The sequence below is a fragment of the Ptychodera flava genome, chromosome 1 (assembly GCF_041260155.1).
Source record: "Ptychodera flava strain L36383 chromosome 1, AS_Pfla_20210202, whole genome shotgun sequence".
NCBI lineage: Eukaryota > Metazoa > Hemichordata > Enteropneusta > Ptychoderidae > Ptychodera > Ptychodera flava.
Genome location: NC_091928.1, coordinates 3,811,253 through 3,825,472, shown reverse-complemented (window position 1 = coordinate 3,825,472; position 14,220 = coordinate 3,811,253).

Below are 14,220 nucleotides of genomic sequence, written 5' to 3'. Positions count from 1 at the left end.
CAAAAACGTTTTGAGTTTTGGTCTTCAGCAGCTTCCTCAAACATTCTTTGCTTCTGGATGTCATGATTTTGTTTCTTCAACTTAATAACATTACGGTAATGTTTTTGAATAACTTTAAATTCATCATACGATGTAGCTGTGAAAACAGACTTATGGATCTTCAGTGCCTGTTTCACTTTAGATTTAAGATCATTGCACTCTTTATCCCACCAATCATTTTTTCTTAACCTTACTTTCTTCGGTTTACAGATTTTCATAGACACTATGGATTGATAAATTGCATCATTCAGAAGTGAAACAGCCTCATCAATATTACCCTGAGTAATAAGCTGTTGGATCTTTGTTACAGTGACATGGACAGATACATTATTCCAAAAACTATTTACATTAACAAGAAAATCGTTGTTCCATTTATAGCAAAACAAATTATTATATGGAGTTACAGTCTTCTGAACACAACTATCAGGCTGGCAAAGCAAATCTAGTTCAAAAACAAGTGGTTGGTGGTCAGATTCGACTCTCGTATCAACAGAGATATCTTTTAAAAGGTATATGTCACTTGCGTGCAACAAGAGATAATCAACAACACTCCCACCATTTCTTGTAATACAAGTAAAGTTGCCACTTCCGTGGTCTTTAAAATATCTGCCGTTCATTATTTTGAAGTTAGTACTCTTACAAAGCTCTAATAAACATTTACCATATTCATTGACAATAGTATCACATGACTTGCGTGATGGCAAGTCGTAATCGAGATCGTTATTTGCACCAGGCAAATATTTATCATTGTGTATAGCATCGGAAAGAGAGCTAGTACGGGCGTTGAAGTCGCCGCAGATGATTACAGGAAGATTATACATTGCAGAATAATTGGCTAGTTCATCTTCTAGCACCTGAAACGTTTTCTTGCTTGAATAATTTTGAAGATCCTTCGGGAGACAAATATGCAACACAAATTAACAATGAATTAATTATACAGTCACCTTTAAAACATATTTTCGCCCACAAGAGATCATCTGTTCTACTTGCCAGTTGTTTTACGCTTTCACAAATGGAATGCTTTACAAATAGAGAGATCCACCTGAGTATCTCCCAAATTGCATACGCTTTTTCCTTGCCGAATTTACTGCATAATAATTCGTCAGATCAAAATCAGCAGTACTACGAGCCCACGTTTCAGTCAAACAAATAACGTCAACTTATGTCTGCAGCAGCACCGAATAATGACGACTATGCATGACTTGTGAATGCCTGTCCTGTAGAGTAACTAATATTTTGTAACCCGTTCATGATCAAAGTTAAATGTGGCTTTAGGAATGTCAAATGGCCATACGTAGGTAGATAGGTTGCGAGTTGCCAAGACTTTATTAACATTCCCTGCCATTTCAGACACCGATACGTGTTTGTAAATCATATAGAAATATAGCCATGCCAGTATGTTTAAGCAACAGTGATATGTAAATCAGGAAAAAGTTCCCCTTGGTGGAAGAATGTGAGATTGAAGCATGTATACCTTGTTGTCAGAGTACGTTTCTCTAGGAACGTTCCGTAAAAAATGGTAATTAACAGAAATTTAAAGACATAAAAGTTTAGCAACATTGTAGAACCTTGCAATAACATTAAAAATACCCATACTTTAATGAAAATAAAATTACAGTTTTCTTCAAAATTTTACGTGATTTACGTACTAAATTAAGCTTTTATTAGACCAGGTATGCGAGAATTTCAAATAATATATCCCGCCAAATACGATATCCGCTACAGAATACCCTCGTTTGCCGTTAATGACCCCAAAATGAAAAAGAAACGGGGAAGGAAAACTAAATGTGCAGTTTGCTTTCAGAGCGCAGTGGAATCCATCAACTACACAGGTCATTAAAAAAACCAGAGGCCCTCAAGATTTCTTGATTTCCCTCAAGGTCTATGATAAAAACTAGTTACGGCGGTTCCCTCACTCATTTTAATATGAATTGTCTTCCCTGATATACTGTTGCTTGTAGTGAGGTTGATTTCAAGCTACACTAGTCAAATAGCTGATATTACTCATGTTAGGAAAGTTGCTGAAGAAGCAATCTGTATAATATAAATTGTTTTTATTTCTTCCGTCGTGTACACAACAACACGTGTAAATGCTGATTTTCTAAATAATAAAATGGGAAACCATCCGGACCAAAAGCTGGTACGGTGCTTGCGACTATAACTTATAAATTGCTGAAATTGGGAGAGTAATAAAGTGAAACTGAAATATTTCAAAAAAATTATCATGTAGATCAAGTGTGGGAAACATTACTCGACAAATAGTCAAAGAGGCTGATTAGTTTAGCTACTACTTAGAACACTGCAGAAGGAAATATTGTTGAGATATTGTCTGGATCGAGTAATTTGGTTTGCAGTCAATGAGTCAGATAGTTGCTTGTGCCACATAACTTTTAAGGATCGAAGACAAAGAGAAATGCTCAATTCAATACTTCCTGCTGAGCTATATGAATACATGATGAGCTTGAGCTAGCAAAGCCCCTCGTTTCTGTATGAGTTTTTACTTTCCTGCTTTCCCATAGAGAATCAATTACACCATAGAGTTTGTACCTCTCAAGATTTTATGTCCATCCATTGAATAAGTCAAACTTTACACGAAGATTACATGATCATTTTCTTGAAGTTCGCGTTCACTCGGGTTCTCGTTTTCGGAATGCGGAGTAAGGACATGATAAGAGATACCTTTAGCAAACTAGTTATGTCAAGGCAAATAAACCATTTATATGCGAAAAGGTTTTTACAAGTTTAGTGCTAGTCACGAATCTTGTCTTTTAAAAACGGGGTGGAGACTGAATCGTCAAAATAGTATAAATTAAATCTTGTGGCACCTTATTCCTAAATGTAGAACAATTTAGAACTACGGAATGTGGCTTACCAGCAGTGTGTATGCATCTAGTCTATTCAACATTACTGTTATCTCAGTTAATTCTGTTGTGCCATCGAAACCAACTGTCTACTTTGTGATGATACAAGTTACTTTATCGAGTCTGAAAAACGTGTCACTAATATTTGTCGCGTGTTAACTTGTTTTTATCGGCTGTCATATCAAAAAGTACCAAGTACCGATATTCTGCTATTAGAACGCAATGTCGCATAGTTTTGTCTTCGTTCACTATTTACAGCATACTGTCCTTGACATATTTACACCGTTCTACACTTAGACTTGGAGCGATAGAACGCGACATTGTGTTCCATTTTAAACAACTGACCATTCCAAAGGGGATCTTTACCCTTAATTTTACTTCTCTATTCTCAGAATCATCTAAAGTTCGACTGGTCAATGGTTCTTCACCATACGAAGGTCAAGTTGAATTATACTTCGATGAACAGAATGCATGGTTACCAATTCTGTACGACGAATCGTGCCCGTCTTGGAATTTCTAGGAAGCCATGATTATGTGCAGTGAGCTGGGTAAATGACGTGCTCCGTTCAGATATCTAGAACTCAGTATTTAGCTGATCACATTATTTTGCAATGACATGTAAACAAACAAGTTATTTTCACACTAACCATATATGGCCAAGAAAATTTTCTGTTTCCGGTTAGCAATACGACCAATTTTTGATCTGACGACTAAACAATTTTTTGCTATGAAGTGTCTGAAATTTGGACACCTTGCTTGTCAAAGCCATAAAATGACACAATGTACCTATTCCTGAACCCCATGAAGAAGTCAAAATCAAATACTGTTTATCAGAAGAAGCGAATAGATGAATGGTTGTTTGTGATCTATTGTATCTCCGAAGTATAAAGCCTCGTTCGTGAAAACACCATTGCTTCGAAAAAAAACTACGCAAAGTAAGATGAAGCCAACGTACGGTGGCCAAAACTACCTGTTCTCCGCATTCAAAGTCTGCGTCGCATTCAATTGTTTTTCTCTCACATATGTCTCCGCATTCAAAGTCTGCGTCGCAATCAATGTTTTTCTCTCACATATGTCTCCGCATTCAAAGTCTGCGTCGCAATCAAATGTTTTTCTCTCACATATGTCTCTGCATTCAAAGTCTGCGTCGCAATCAAATGTTTTTCTCTCACATAAGCTTATGTCTCCGCATTCAAAGTCTGCGTCGCAATCAAATGTTTTTCTCTCACATATGTCTCCGCATTCAAAGTCTGCGTCGCAGTCAAATTTTTTTCTCTCACATATGTCTCCGCATTCAAAGTCTGCGTCGCATTCAATTGTTTTTCTCTCACATATGTCTCCGCATTCAAAGTCTGCGTCGCATTCAATTGTTTTTCTCTCACATATGTCTCCGCATTCAAAGTCTGCGTCGCAATCAAATGTTTTTCTCTCACATATGTCTCCGCATTCAAAGTCTGCGTCGCAATCAAATGTTTTTCTCTCACATAAGCTTATGTCTCCGCATTCAAAGTCTGCGTCGCAATCAAATGTTTTTCTCTCACATATGTCTCCGCATTCAAAGTCTGCGTCGCAATCAAATGTTTTTCTCTCACATATGTCTCCGCATTCAAAGTCTGCGTCGCAATCAAATGTTTTTCTCTCACATAAGCTTATGTCTCCGCATTCAAAGTCTGCGTCGCAATCAAATGTTTTTCTCTCACATATGTCTCCGCATTCAAAGTCTGCGTCGCAATCAAATGTTTTTGCTCTCACATATGTCTCCGTATTCAAAGTCTGCAACGCATTCAATTGTTTTTCTCTCACATATGTCTCCGCATTCAAAGTCTGCGTCGCAGTTAATTGTTCCTCTCCTAGATGGGCCACAGGCGGCCCAAACACTATTAATAAGCTTATTATTGAATTTTTCTCAGTTTTCTCTATCAGTTCTTCTCCCTTTCTTCATGCTCTGACTAATCGTAGGAAATAAAAAGAAATTACCTTATAGCCCAACCTAGCCTCGTGACTCTTCATTTATTTTACACCCCATTACAAGGACGTTTATCTCTCATATACACACATCTTGTAATTAATTATCAACATGACTAATTATGCTAATCCGTGGACTTATCAGGGATTTTATAGGTTAGTCAACATTGCGAAAGATAGGAAAGGTTACTAAAACTCCTTTTTCATTTACATCTCTATCTTTCCAATGTTGATCAACCCTTGATAAGTCCACGGATTAGCATAATTAGTTGTGTTGACTAATTAATTACAAGATGTGTATATGAGAGATAAACATCCTTGTAATGGGGTGTAAAATAAATAAAGAGTCAAGAGGCTAGGTTAGGCTATATAGTCATTTATTTTATTTACTACGATCAGTCAGAGCATGAAGAAAAGGAGAGGGACTGATAGAGACAGAGAAAACTGAGAAAAACTCAATAATAAGTTTTATTAATAGTGATTGGGCCGCCTGTGGATGGTCGTCGCAGTCAATGATTTTGTCACCAACAATGAAGGCGTTGGCAAGTTTTGGTGAGCGTGACCCTCGCTCCATGACCCATGATTGCATCCGGAAAAAGTATCACTCTTTTAGTGTTTGTGATCGCGAAAAGCTCATTGCTTTCGAAGGTAAGTGACAAAGTAATTTATTGTATTGTAAGCTTATGGGGTTAATGATCTAGCCAAGGGGGTACGCTGCTCACCAGTATGGGCGCATCATAATGGGTCCCACATGAGCGTCCGAATGTAAAACGGCAGCCCGTCCCACAACTGCCAATACATCCAGGGCTAGACGGTGGCTAGATCATCAAGCCCATAAGCTACAATACAATGAATAACTTTGTCACTTACCTTCGAAAGCGATGAGCTTTTCGCGATCACGAACACTGAAAGAGTGATACTTTTTCCGGATGCAATCATGGGTCATGGAGCGAGGGTCACGCTCACAAAAACTTGCCAGCGCCCTCATGTGTTGGTGACAAAATCACTGACTGCGACGCCCATCTAGGAGAGAAACAATTGAATGCGACGCAGACTTTGAATGCGGAGACATATGTGAGAGAAAAACAATTGAATGCGACGCAGACTTTGAATGCGGAGACATATGTGAGAGAAAAACAATTGAATGCGACGCAGACTTTGAATGCGGAGACATATGTGAGAGAAAAACATTTGATTGCGACGCAGAATTTGAATGCGGAGACATATGTGAGAGAAAACATTTGATTGCGACGCAGACTTTGAATGCCGAGACATATGTGAGAGAAAAACATTTGATTGCGACGCAGACTTTGAATGCGGAGACATATGTGAGAGAAAAACATTTGATTGCGATGCAGACTTTGAATGCGGAGACATATGTGAGAGAAAAACATTTGATTGCGACGCAGACTTTGAATGCGGAGACATATGTGAGAGAAAACATTTGATTGCGACGCAGACTTTGAATGCGGAGACATAGTGAGAGAAAAACATTTGATTGCAACGCAGACTTTGAATGCGGAGACATATGTGAGAGAAAAACATTTGATTGCGACGCAGACTTTGAATGCGGAGACATAAGTGAGAGAAAAACATTTGATTGCGACCGCAGACTTTGAATGCAGAGACATAAGCTTATGTGAGAGAAAAACAATTGAATGCGACACAGACTTTGAATGCGGAGACATATGTGAGAGAAAAACAATTGAATGCGACGCAGACTTTGAATGCGGAGACATATGTGAGAGAAAAACAATTGAATGCGACGCAGACTTTGAATGCGGAGAACAGGTAGTTTTGGGCCACCGTACCAACGCTTATCAGGAAATTTAGTTTAAAGAGTGAGATTTAAACTTCTCGCCGACGTTTTTATTCACTTACGAGGAGACCTCTCCTCTGTTACTTGCGATGTTCAAAGAAAGAGGGAACTATTTAGGCATGAAATATTTCTCGCTTTAATCAATCAAGACAGTGATGTACATGTAATGCTCGGATATTCTGATTTTCAAATGATATTGCACGTCTTTATTTAAAAGTCACAGGTTTCTTCTTCACACAAAAGGTGAAAGAATTTCTCACCTGTCACTTTGTAAACAATGCCAATTTGTCAAACACCTCTCTCTCTCTCTCTCTCTCCCCCCCCTCTCTCTCTCTCTCTCTCTCTCTCTCTCTCTCTCTCTCTCTCTCTCTCTCTCCTTTCGTTGTTTCTCACTGCCGTAGGATTGCCAGGAGTGATGTGGTATCAGCTTGAAAGCTATGAGACTAAAAATGAAACAGGTCGACATGTTGTTGCTTTAGTTGTCCTGACGGGCAAGCCCTATGTCACACTGTTCATACCTTAGGCCTAGAAGATGCAACTCTCGTGACAGAGAAGTGGCCATAGTAAAATGTAACTGTAAGTAAAATTATAATTAAAAAAAGTAATGTTCTCTGAAAATGTATTTTTTCATTTTCAAATATCCGCTCTGGTTCGTTTCAGCTTTTAAAAGTCAATCATCATGTAACATGGCCAGTTTCAATGTTATAAAAATTAGAAGCTATTAACTTGCATTTATCTTTACGTCATGTGTATACAGATGACGGATACATGGGCTGCAACCATTGCAACCAAGGGAAATCTTTTCCTTTGCTAAACAATGGAAAAATGACAATACAATGGTGTTTGGAATACTGCCGTAGGCCTACTGTATATCAGGACATTGAGTTTGCCGGGCTATATGGAGGGAACGAGTGTCATTGCTTCTCTGATATTTCACATTGTAACGAAGAATTCATGAATTGTGTACAGAAGGTGTTCGGGCGACGATACACATGTGTGTGGTGGATCATCAAGCTACAGCATTTATAAAAGTAGGTGAAGGCATAAATTTTAAAGTAATCTATACTTGAGGGTATTTCGGTGCAATGTTAAATATACTGTGAAATTCTGTGTTAAATATTATTGTCTAAATGAACGGATTTGTGAGTACGAGAGCAGGTGGTTATTTGCCCAATGTCAGAAAGGCAAATAGTCTCCTGCCGCGAGGGCTCATGACCAATATATTCTGGCAGTATACAGTAATATGTCATAACATGCTTTTTGTGTCATTGAGCGAAGAAAACAATAATCCTGCTGACCATGTCTTGACATTGATTAATAAACACAGAACGTAGATAGACAAACAAAAACCCTTTATTTCGGGGCGACTAGTTATTTTATGTCTATTATTGAGCGGCTATTCTGAGTCTCTCAGTTGCATCATGGCTGAAGCAGCGGACGGACATGGCAATACAATGTTAAATCGAGTTGCTGATGTCAATTGCAAGATCAAACGTTTGGGACAAATTCTAGAAAGCAATGTTACCAAGGAAGTTGACCATTTCATTCGAGCTAATCTGAATGTCATTGCCATTAACTCCACCGTAAACCTTAAAGAATTGTAACAAAACATGTCTTCCAGGGTGTATTTCACAGCCCGTTCTGAATGACATAATTATTTAGTAATTTTTCATGAGGGTCAAAAAGGTGAATGATACAGAATACCTCATGGGTGGCTAGTCCTGATTCATAGGCTCAACAAATTGCCGTATATTTTTACACTCGGGCGCTTCATGCTCTATACACCCTAACAGAAGAGTTTCACGTAATATTTGTGAGAAGATAACATTGTAATTACGAGATTCTGACCCTCACTAATACGAGATTTTGAATCTCGTAATTGCTAGTTTTTAACTGAACATCACCTTTCTTGGGATATTTCTGCTCATCGAATATTGTATTGCTTGGGCTCCTGAAGGTTCTTACGTATTGCGAAAATATGTTTATGTCTATTGTGATCCATTCTTCACGTTTATTAACGCGTGAGTAAAGCGAGCGCGACATGCTACAAAGGCACGTATCTTGAGAAGCGGAAGCTTGACTGAGCAAGTTGTTAGAGTGTTACAAACGGAAAAGGTAAGAGGTCCATTTGAATAGAATTACATAATGCTTTTAAGTTATTGACAGTTTTCACTGCCGCCATCACATATTGACAGCGGTGAGGTGGACTATTGACATTCATCACCTTTTTTGACTCTGGAGCATTCCTTTTTTCTCCCGGCTTCACTTAAAATTGTTTTTTTTTTTCAACTGAGTTCATTATTGCATTATATTTTTTCTCTTTCCCTCTTAGAGGAATATTTTATCGCCTGCATACGCGCGCTAAAATGCCAATATTCGCTGTTCTAATTCTATAAGCTTTGAAGAAAATAGAAACACCCTATACTGTAGCAAGTTACCGATGATGAAAATTAAGACGTCATCAAAGTCCTAATCTATAAGAAAGCCACTACCACTGTAACTGATTAAATATAAATATAAATTTTACTATAACCCAAACGGGATTCGAACCCCAACACACTCACGGCAACATCGCCTAGCTGCTAGGCCTCACACAAAACCAGTCGGCCACTGCTTCCAACCCAAAAGAGTTGGTCACAGTAACCGACTTAGATGTTTCAATTCTGTGCGCGACCGAACAACACGGTATGCGTGGAGCAGACGACACACAGACACAGTACACACACACAGTACACACATATATAGTAATCGGAAAAGCACGAAGCTTTTTACTGAGCTATCAGACAGACTCGGGGACAAGTAAATATCCACCAGCAGAACTGTCCACTCAGGTTAAAGAAATATAAATTTTACTATAACCCAAACGGGATTCGAACCCCCACACACTCACGGCAACATCGCCTAGCTGCTAGGCCTCACACAAAACCAGTCGGCCACTGCTTCCAACCCAAAAGAGTTGGTCACAGTAACCGACTTAAGTTTGTCCTAGGTGGTAGGCTAAAAGCATGTAGTACAAACCGACTAAAGATTTTGAAAGACTACAAATGGATCGAGGTATAGTCGAGTACTGAAATGACATAATTAATCCAATTACTTGAAGATGGTTAGGAGGAAGTGTCCCCAACAGATACGGAAATGGGGTTATTTGGTGGCCTCAATTTTAAACAGAGTATGGTTTTCATGAAGACTCCAAATATATTAGACACAAAAAGATTTCCCATTTTATGTTGTCGACAGAGACTAGATAATATCTGACTAGAAAAAATTCTACTTTTTCACTAATGAATGCCAAGAAACGCAAATTAATGCAAATAAATCAAATTACAGCTTCTGCATATGATTATGTTCTGGGATTTCAAAAGTATATGTGATACCGTGACATTTATACAAATACAGAGTACTAGTTTAGCTATTCATTTTGGAATGCAGCTTCCATTTGAATATCAGTAGGAGTATCCTGTAAGATGAGTAGAAAGGAAATATATACCATAAATTATTGATGTCATTAAGACATTTATAAGAAGGTCTATTTCATGGCAAATTCTTGCGCCCTTGTCCATCCCTCGTCACACTGAATTGCAAATCTTGTGCTTAAAATGTCAGTTTTTGAAGAAAAAAAACATGTTAGAAATATTAAATATTGGGGTGAGTGCAGGAGCCATATTATGGAAAACAAATCATTTTGTTGAAAAGTCATAATAAGTCTGACACATCATTGTAAAGAACAACGGTGGACACAGGATATCCGTTGCAGGCTATGTGGACATGGTGAATTGAATATTAAAAATATTTTCAGGTGTAATAATGAGAAACTGTAGCAGAAGCACAACATATGAATAATGCTTCTCAATGTTTGAAATTGGAACACTGGGTATTTTTAAAACAATAGTAACAGTGTGGGTTAATATATTAATAAAATCAGGACATTAGCCTAATGAAACGAAATGTAAATATATGAAAAACAAACACCCGAAGCTTTCAATATCCGCGAACCTGAAGGTTCCCCGACATTCTAAGCTATAACAAAAAAGGTGTGCAGGACATACCGAAAATTAAAGATGTAATAAATGGGTCGACTTGCGTAAACTCTTTAAATTCATATCTGATGGCAATTTGGTCTTTGCCCATGTTTGACCGAATTTCCTTTCAAAAGTAACCTCTTGCAAAACTTCATTTCCGAAATATGTTAAGCCCCCTCCCCCCCCCCCCCATATCAAAACGTCCACCCTAGCCGGCCGGGAATCTTGTGATGAAACAAGGGAATACGATGTAGTTGGCCAAAATATTCAACAAAATGTTGTGCTCACTTTAGGGGTAAGCTTTTAGTATGGACACAGGCTCAGATGACGGATGATCCATGACCACTGATGTGTTGCCCATGGCTATGAATACGCGGCGTTACTAGTATTGTGTTTACAGTGGTCACAGTGTTTGACTTGTATGACTTATGTTTGCTTTTTGTTCCAACAAGGGTCAAATTCATCTCTTTTGGATTTCCGTGACCCTACTAAGGATCACACTTTCACTGGAAAAACATTTTAGGTCTATAATTTTATTGTGTAAAAAGTCTGAACAAATGCTCGACACTGCTAAGAGAGGTTCCTATGTCCTGCATGCATAGACGAGATGTTTTCCTGTTTCAAAAACTTTGGATATTCACAGTTCTTGCGTACCGTGAAATCCCCATGGTTAAATACAAAGTACAAATGTACTTTGTCGTTTTGATGCGTGCAGCGTACATTGTAAATTTTTATATTTCGGCAATGCATAACTATGATATGTGCTGTTCTGAAATATGCTATTTTTCCATCAGTTTCAGATTTACAGGAGGGTGATCCATTACATGGATGATGAACAGTTAGCAAATCATATTGAAACATACAGTGATCGGGTAGACATAATTCAACAGAGCCCTTCTAGACCGAAGCAACACCATGTAGAAGACCCTACTCAGAGAACATGTGAAAACATTAAACCTGAGACCTGACATGTCAGCTGACGTTTCTGAGTATTTTATGATTGATAAAACAATGATCGTTGCCTTCAGCAACAGGAGATGAGACATGCGATGTACACTTAATGTTAGAATGATAAGTGAATAAAAGTTAATTGCACGGAGGGGGATTCATTACAATTCTAATGTTCAGTAGAATGCAAGGAAGCTTAATCTGTATTTAGCTTCTTTGTTGAAGTTTGAATGTCGGAGTATTCGTGTGTGTGCCTGCATATAGGTAAAACAGAGAACACTTACTTTGATATTGCAGACATAAATCAAAGTTCGCGAGCATAGTAAATATAAATTACACTATAACTTAAACGGGATTCGAACCCCCACACACTCACGGCAACATCGCCTAGCTGCTAGGCCTCACACAAAACCAGTCGGCCACTGCTTCCAACCCAAAAGAGTTGGTCACAGTAACCGACTTAGATGTTGCAATTCTGTGCGCGACCGAGCAACACGGTGTGCGTGGAGCAGACGACACACAGACACAGTACACACACACATATATAGTAATCGGAAAAGCACGAAGCTTTTTACTGAGCTATCAGACAGACTCGGGGACAAGTAAATATCCACCAGCAATACTGTCCACTCAGGTTAAAGAAATATAAATTACACTATAACCCAAACGGGATTCGAACCCCCACACACTCACGGCAACATCGCCTAGCTGCTAGGCCTCACACAATTCATTGAGGGTGAATCACTCAATGAAGATTACAGTATAATTAAAGAGTTCTTCAACAATAATGAATAAGTTGCTTTGGTGTATATGTTTTTTGTAAACTTTCGTCACGTAACACTGTGAGTGGAAACAACAATTTAATAAACTTTAACATTAAATATTAATACAATATGCCTATGTCCATGCTAGTACGTCTCCTTCCAACAATCACTCTATGACACTAACCTGTCTTCTGTTTGTATTGTTTATAACTCTGCTTACGTTTATACTGTTAGAAAATGTATTTTGTCAAATATGGTATTGCAGAATGAAGGTGTTTTACAATAAGGAATTTCTCGGCGTATCACAGCTTTTCAACTTCGATGCAAGTGACAGCTATGTTATAAACGTGTTTATTAATCTACTATGTACTGGACACTGTATAAGCTGTCTTTTACTCGACAAACTATACTTCAACTCTCTCATATTAATGGCCATGCAATCTCATGCCACTAGACTGACCACATTATTAATGTAGACCTAGGCGAAAATATAGTGAAATGATGCAATTTCTGTCCGCCATTACAATAGATAATGAGATACATAATTATAGAAAACAAAACTCGTAACTGTGGGGACCAAAGCTAGCAATTTCGAGAATTGAAACATGACTGCTAAATCAGAGTTATCTTGTCATGGGGATCTAACATGTCGTTGTCATTACGATTGGATACTCGTGATCAAGAACTTTAGTCAAGTTATCGCAAACTCCGAAAATCTATTGTAATAAAGATGTTAATAGGTGTGATAGGTGAGGCATACTTATATATCTTTAACTCCAAAATTATTGCATCCTGACAGACAAATCTGTAGGCTATGCTTTGCATGACCTTTGGCATGACTTTCGATTTGATGGATAAGTTACTGAATATCTACAATCGTAAGCTATGTAGCAGTCCAAAGTTTATATATTCATTTATTTATTCATCTATGCATGTCCTGTTTATATTATTTTTATTTTATACAAGTTATTAAATCAGATTCATGTGACCACCTGATATTCGTTGAACAAGAATCAATAATGCATATGAGTAATTATAGCAAAAAAGACCTGGAACTAAAGAAATACTGGGCCTTATAATATTTAATCTCATAATTAAGACTTGTAGTTACGAGAAATAACTTGAAAACAGAGAGCAATAAACCTGCGCAATTATGAGCATTAAAATCTAATAATCCTCTTAAAATGCTGTAATTACGAGTTTTGTATTCTCTTTATTACGACAAACAAGAACTCGAAATTACGAGAATTGTTATTCGGGAAAAAGCACTTATCACTCTGTAGTTGAAATATTTGTCATTTGTTTTAGTATGACCACAAGTTCCGATATGATATCGTGCACGTCACAACAATTTACGTATTTCAGAAGTACATATGATGTAACTCATGTGTTCATCGTAACCTTTTTTTTTTCTGTGATTTGAAAAACGAAAATTAAATAATGCACTTGACATCGATCACGATGGTATATTTTGTAGACGGATGATACTCCCAAAGCTTATATTCTTTATTGCATTAACGATGCTGTACCCTAGGCTCACGTTCTTTATTTTGCATTGACTTCTCACAGTATCCATGGGTTCATGTGGAGGTGATGTCAAAAACAGGGGTATAATCTATTCGCCCGGATTTCCAGGATACTATCCAATGGATCTGCCCTGTACTTGGACCATATCGACTGTTGTAGGTTACATTCTACGGTTTCAGTTCATCATTTACAACATCGGAGAAGGTGATACCCTGGTTCTTACTGAATTCCAAGATGGGATAAATCGCGAAATCCAGGTCATCAGTTCAACGGCCTGC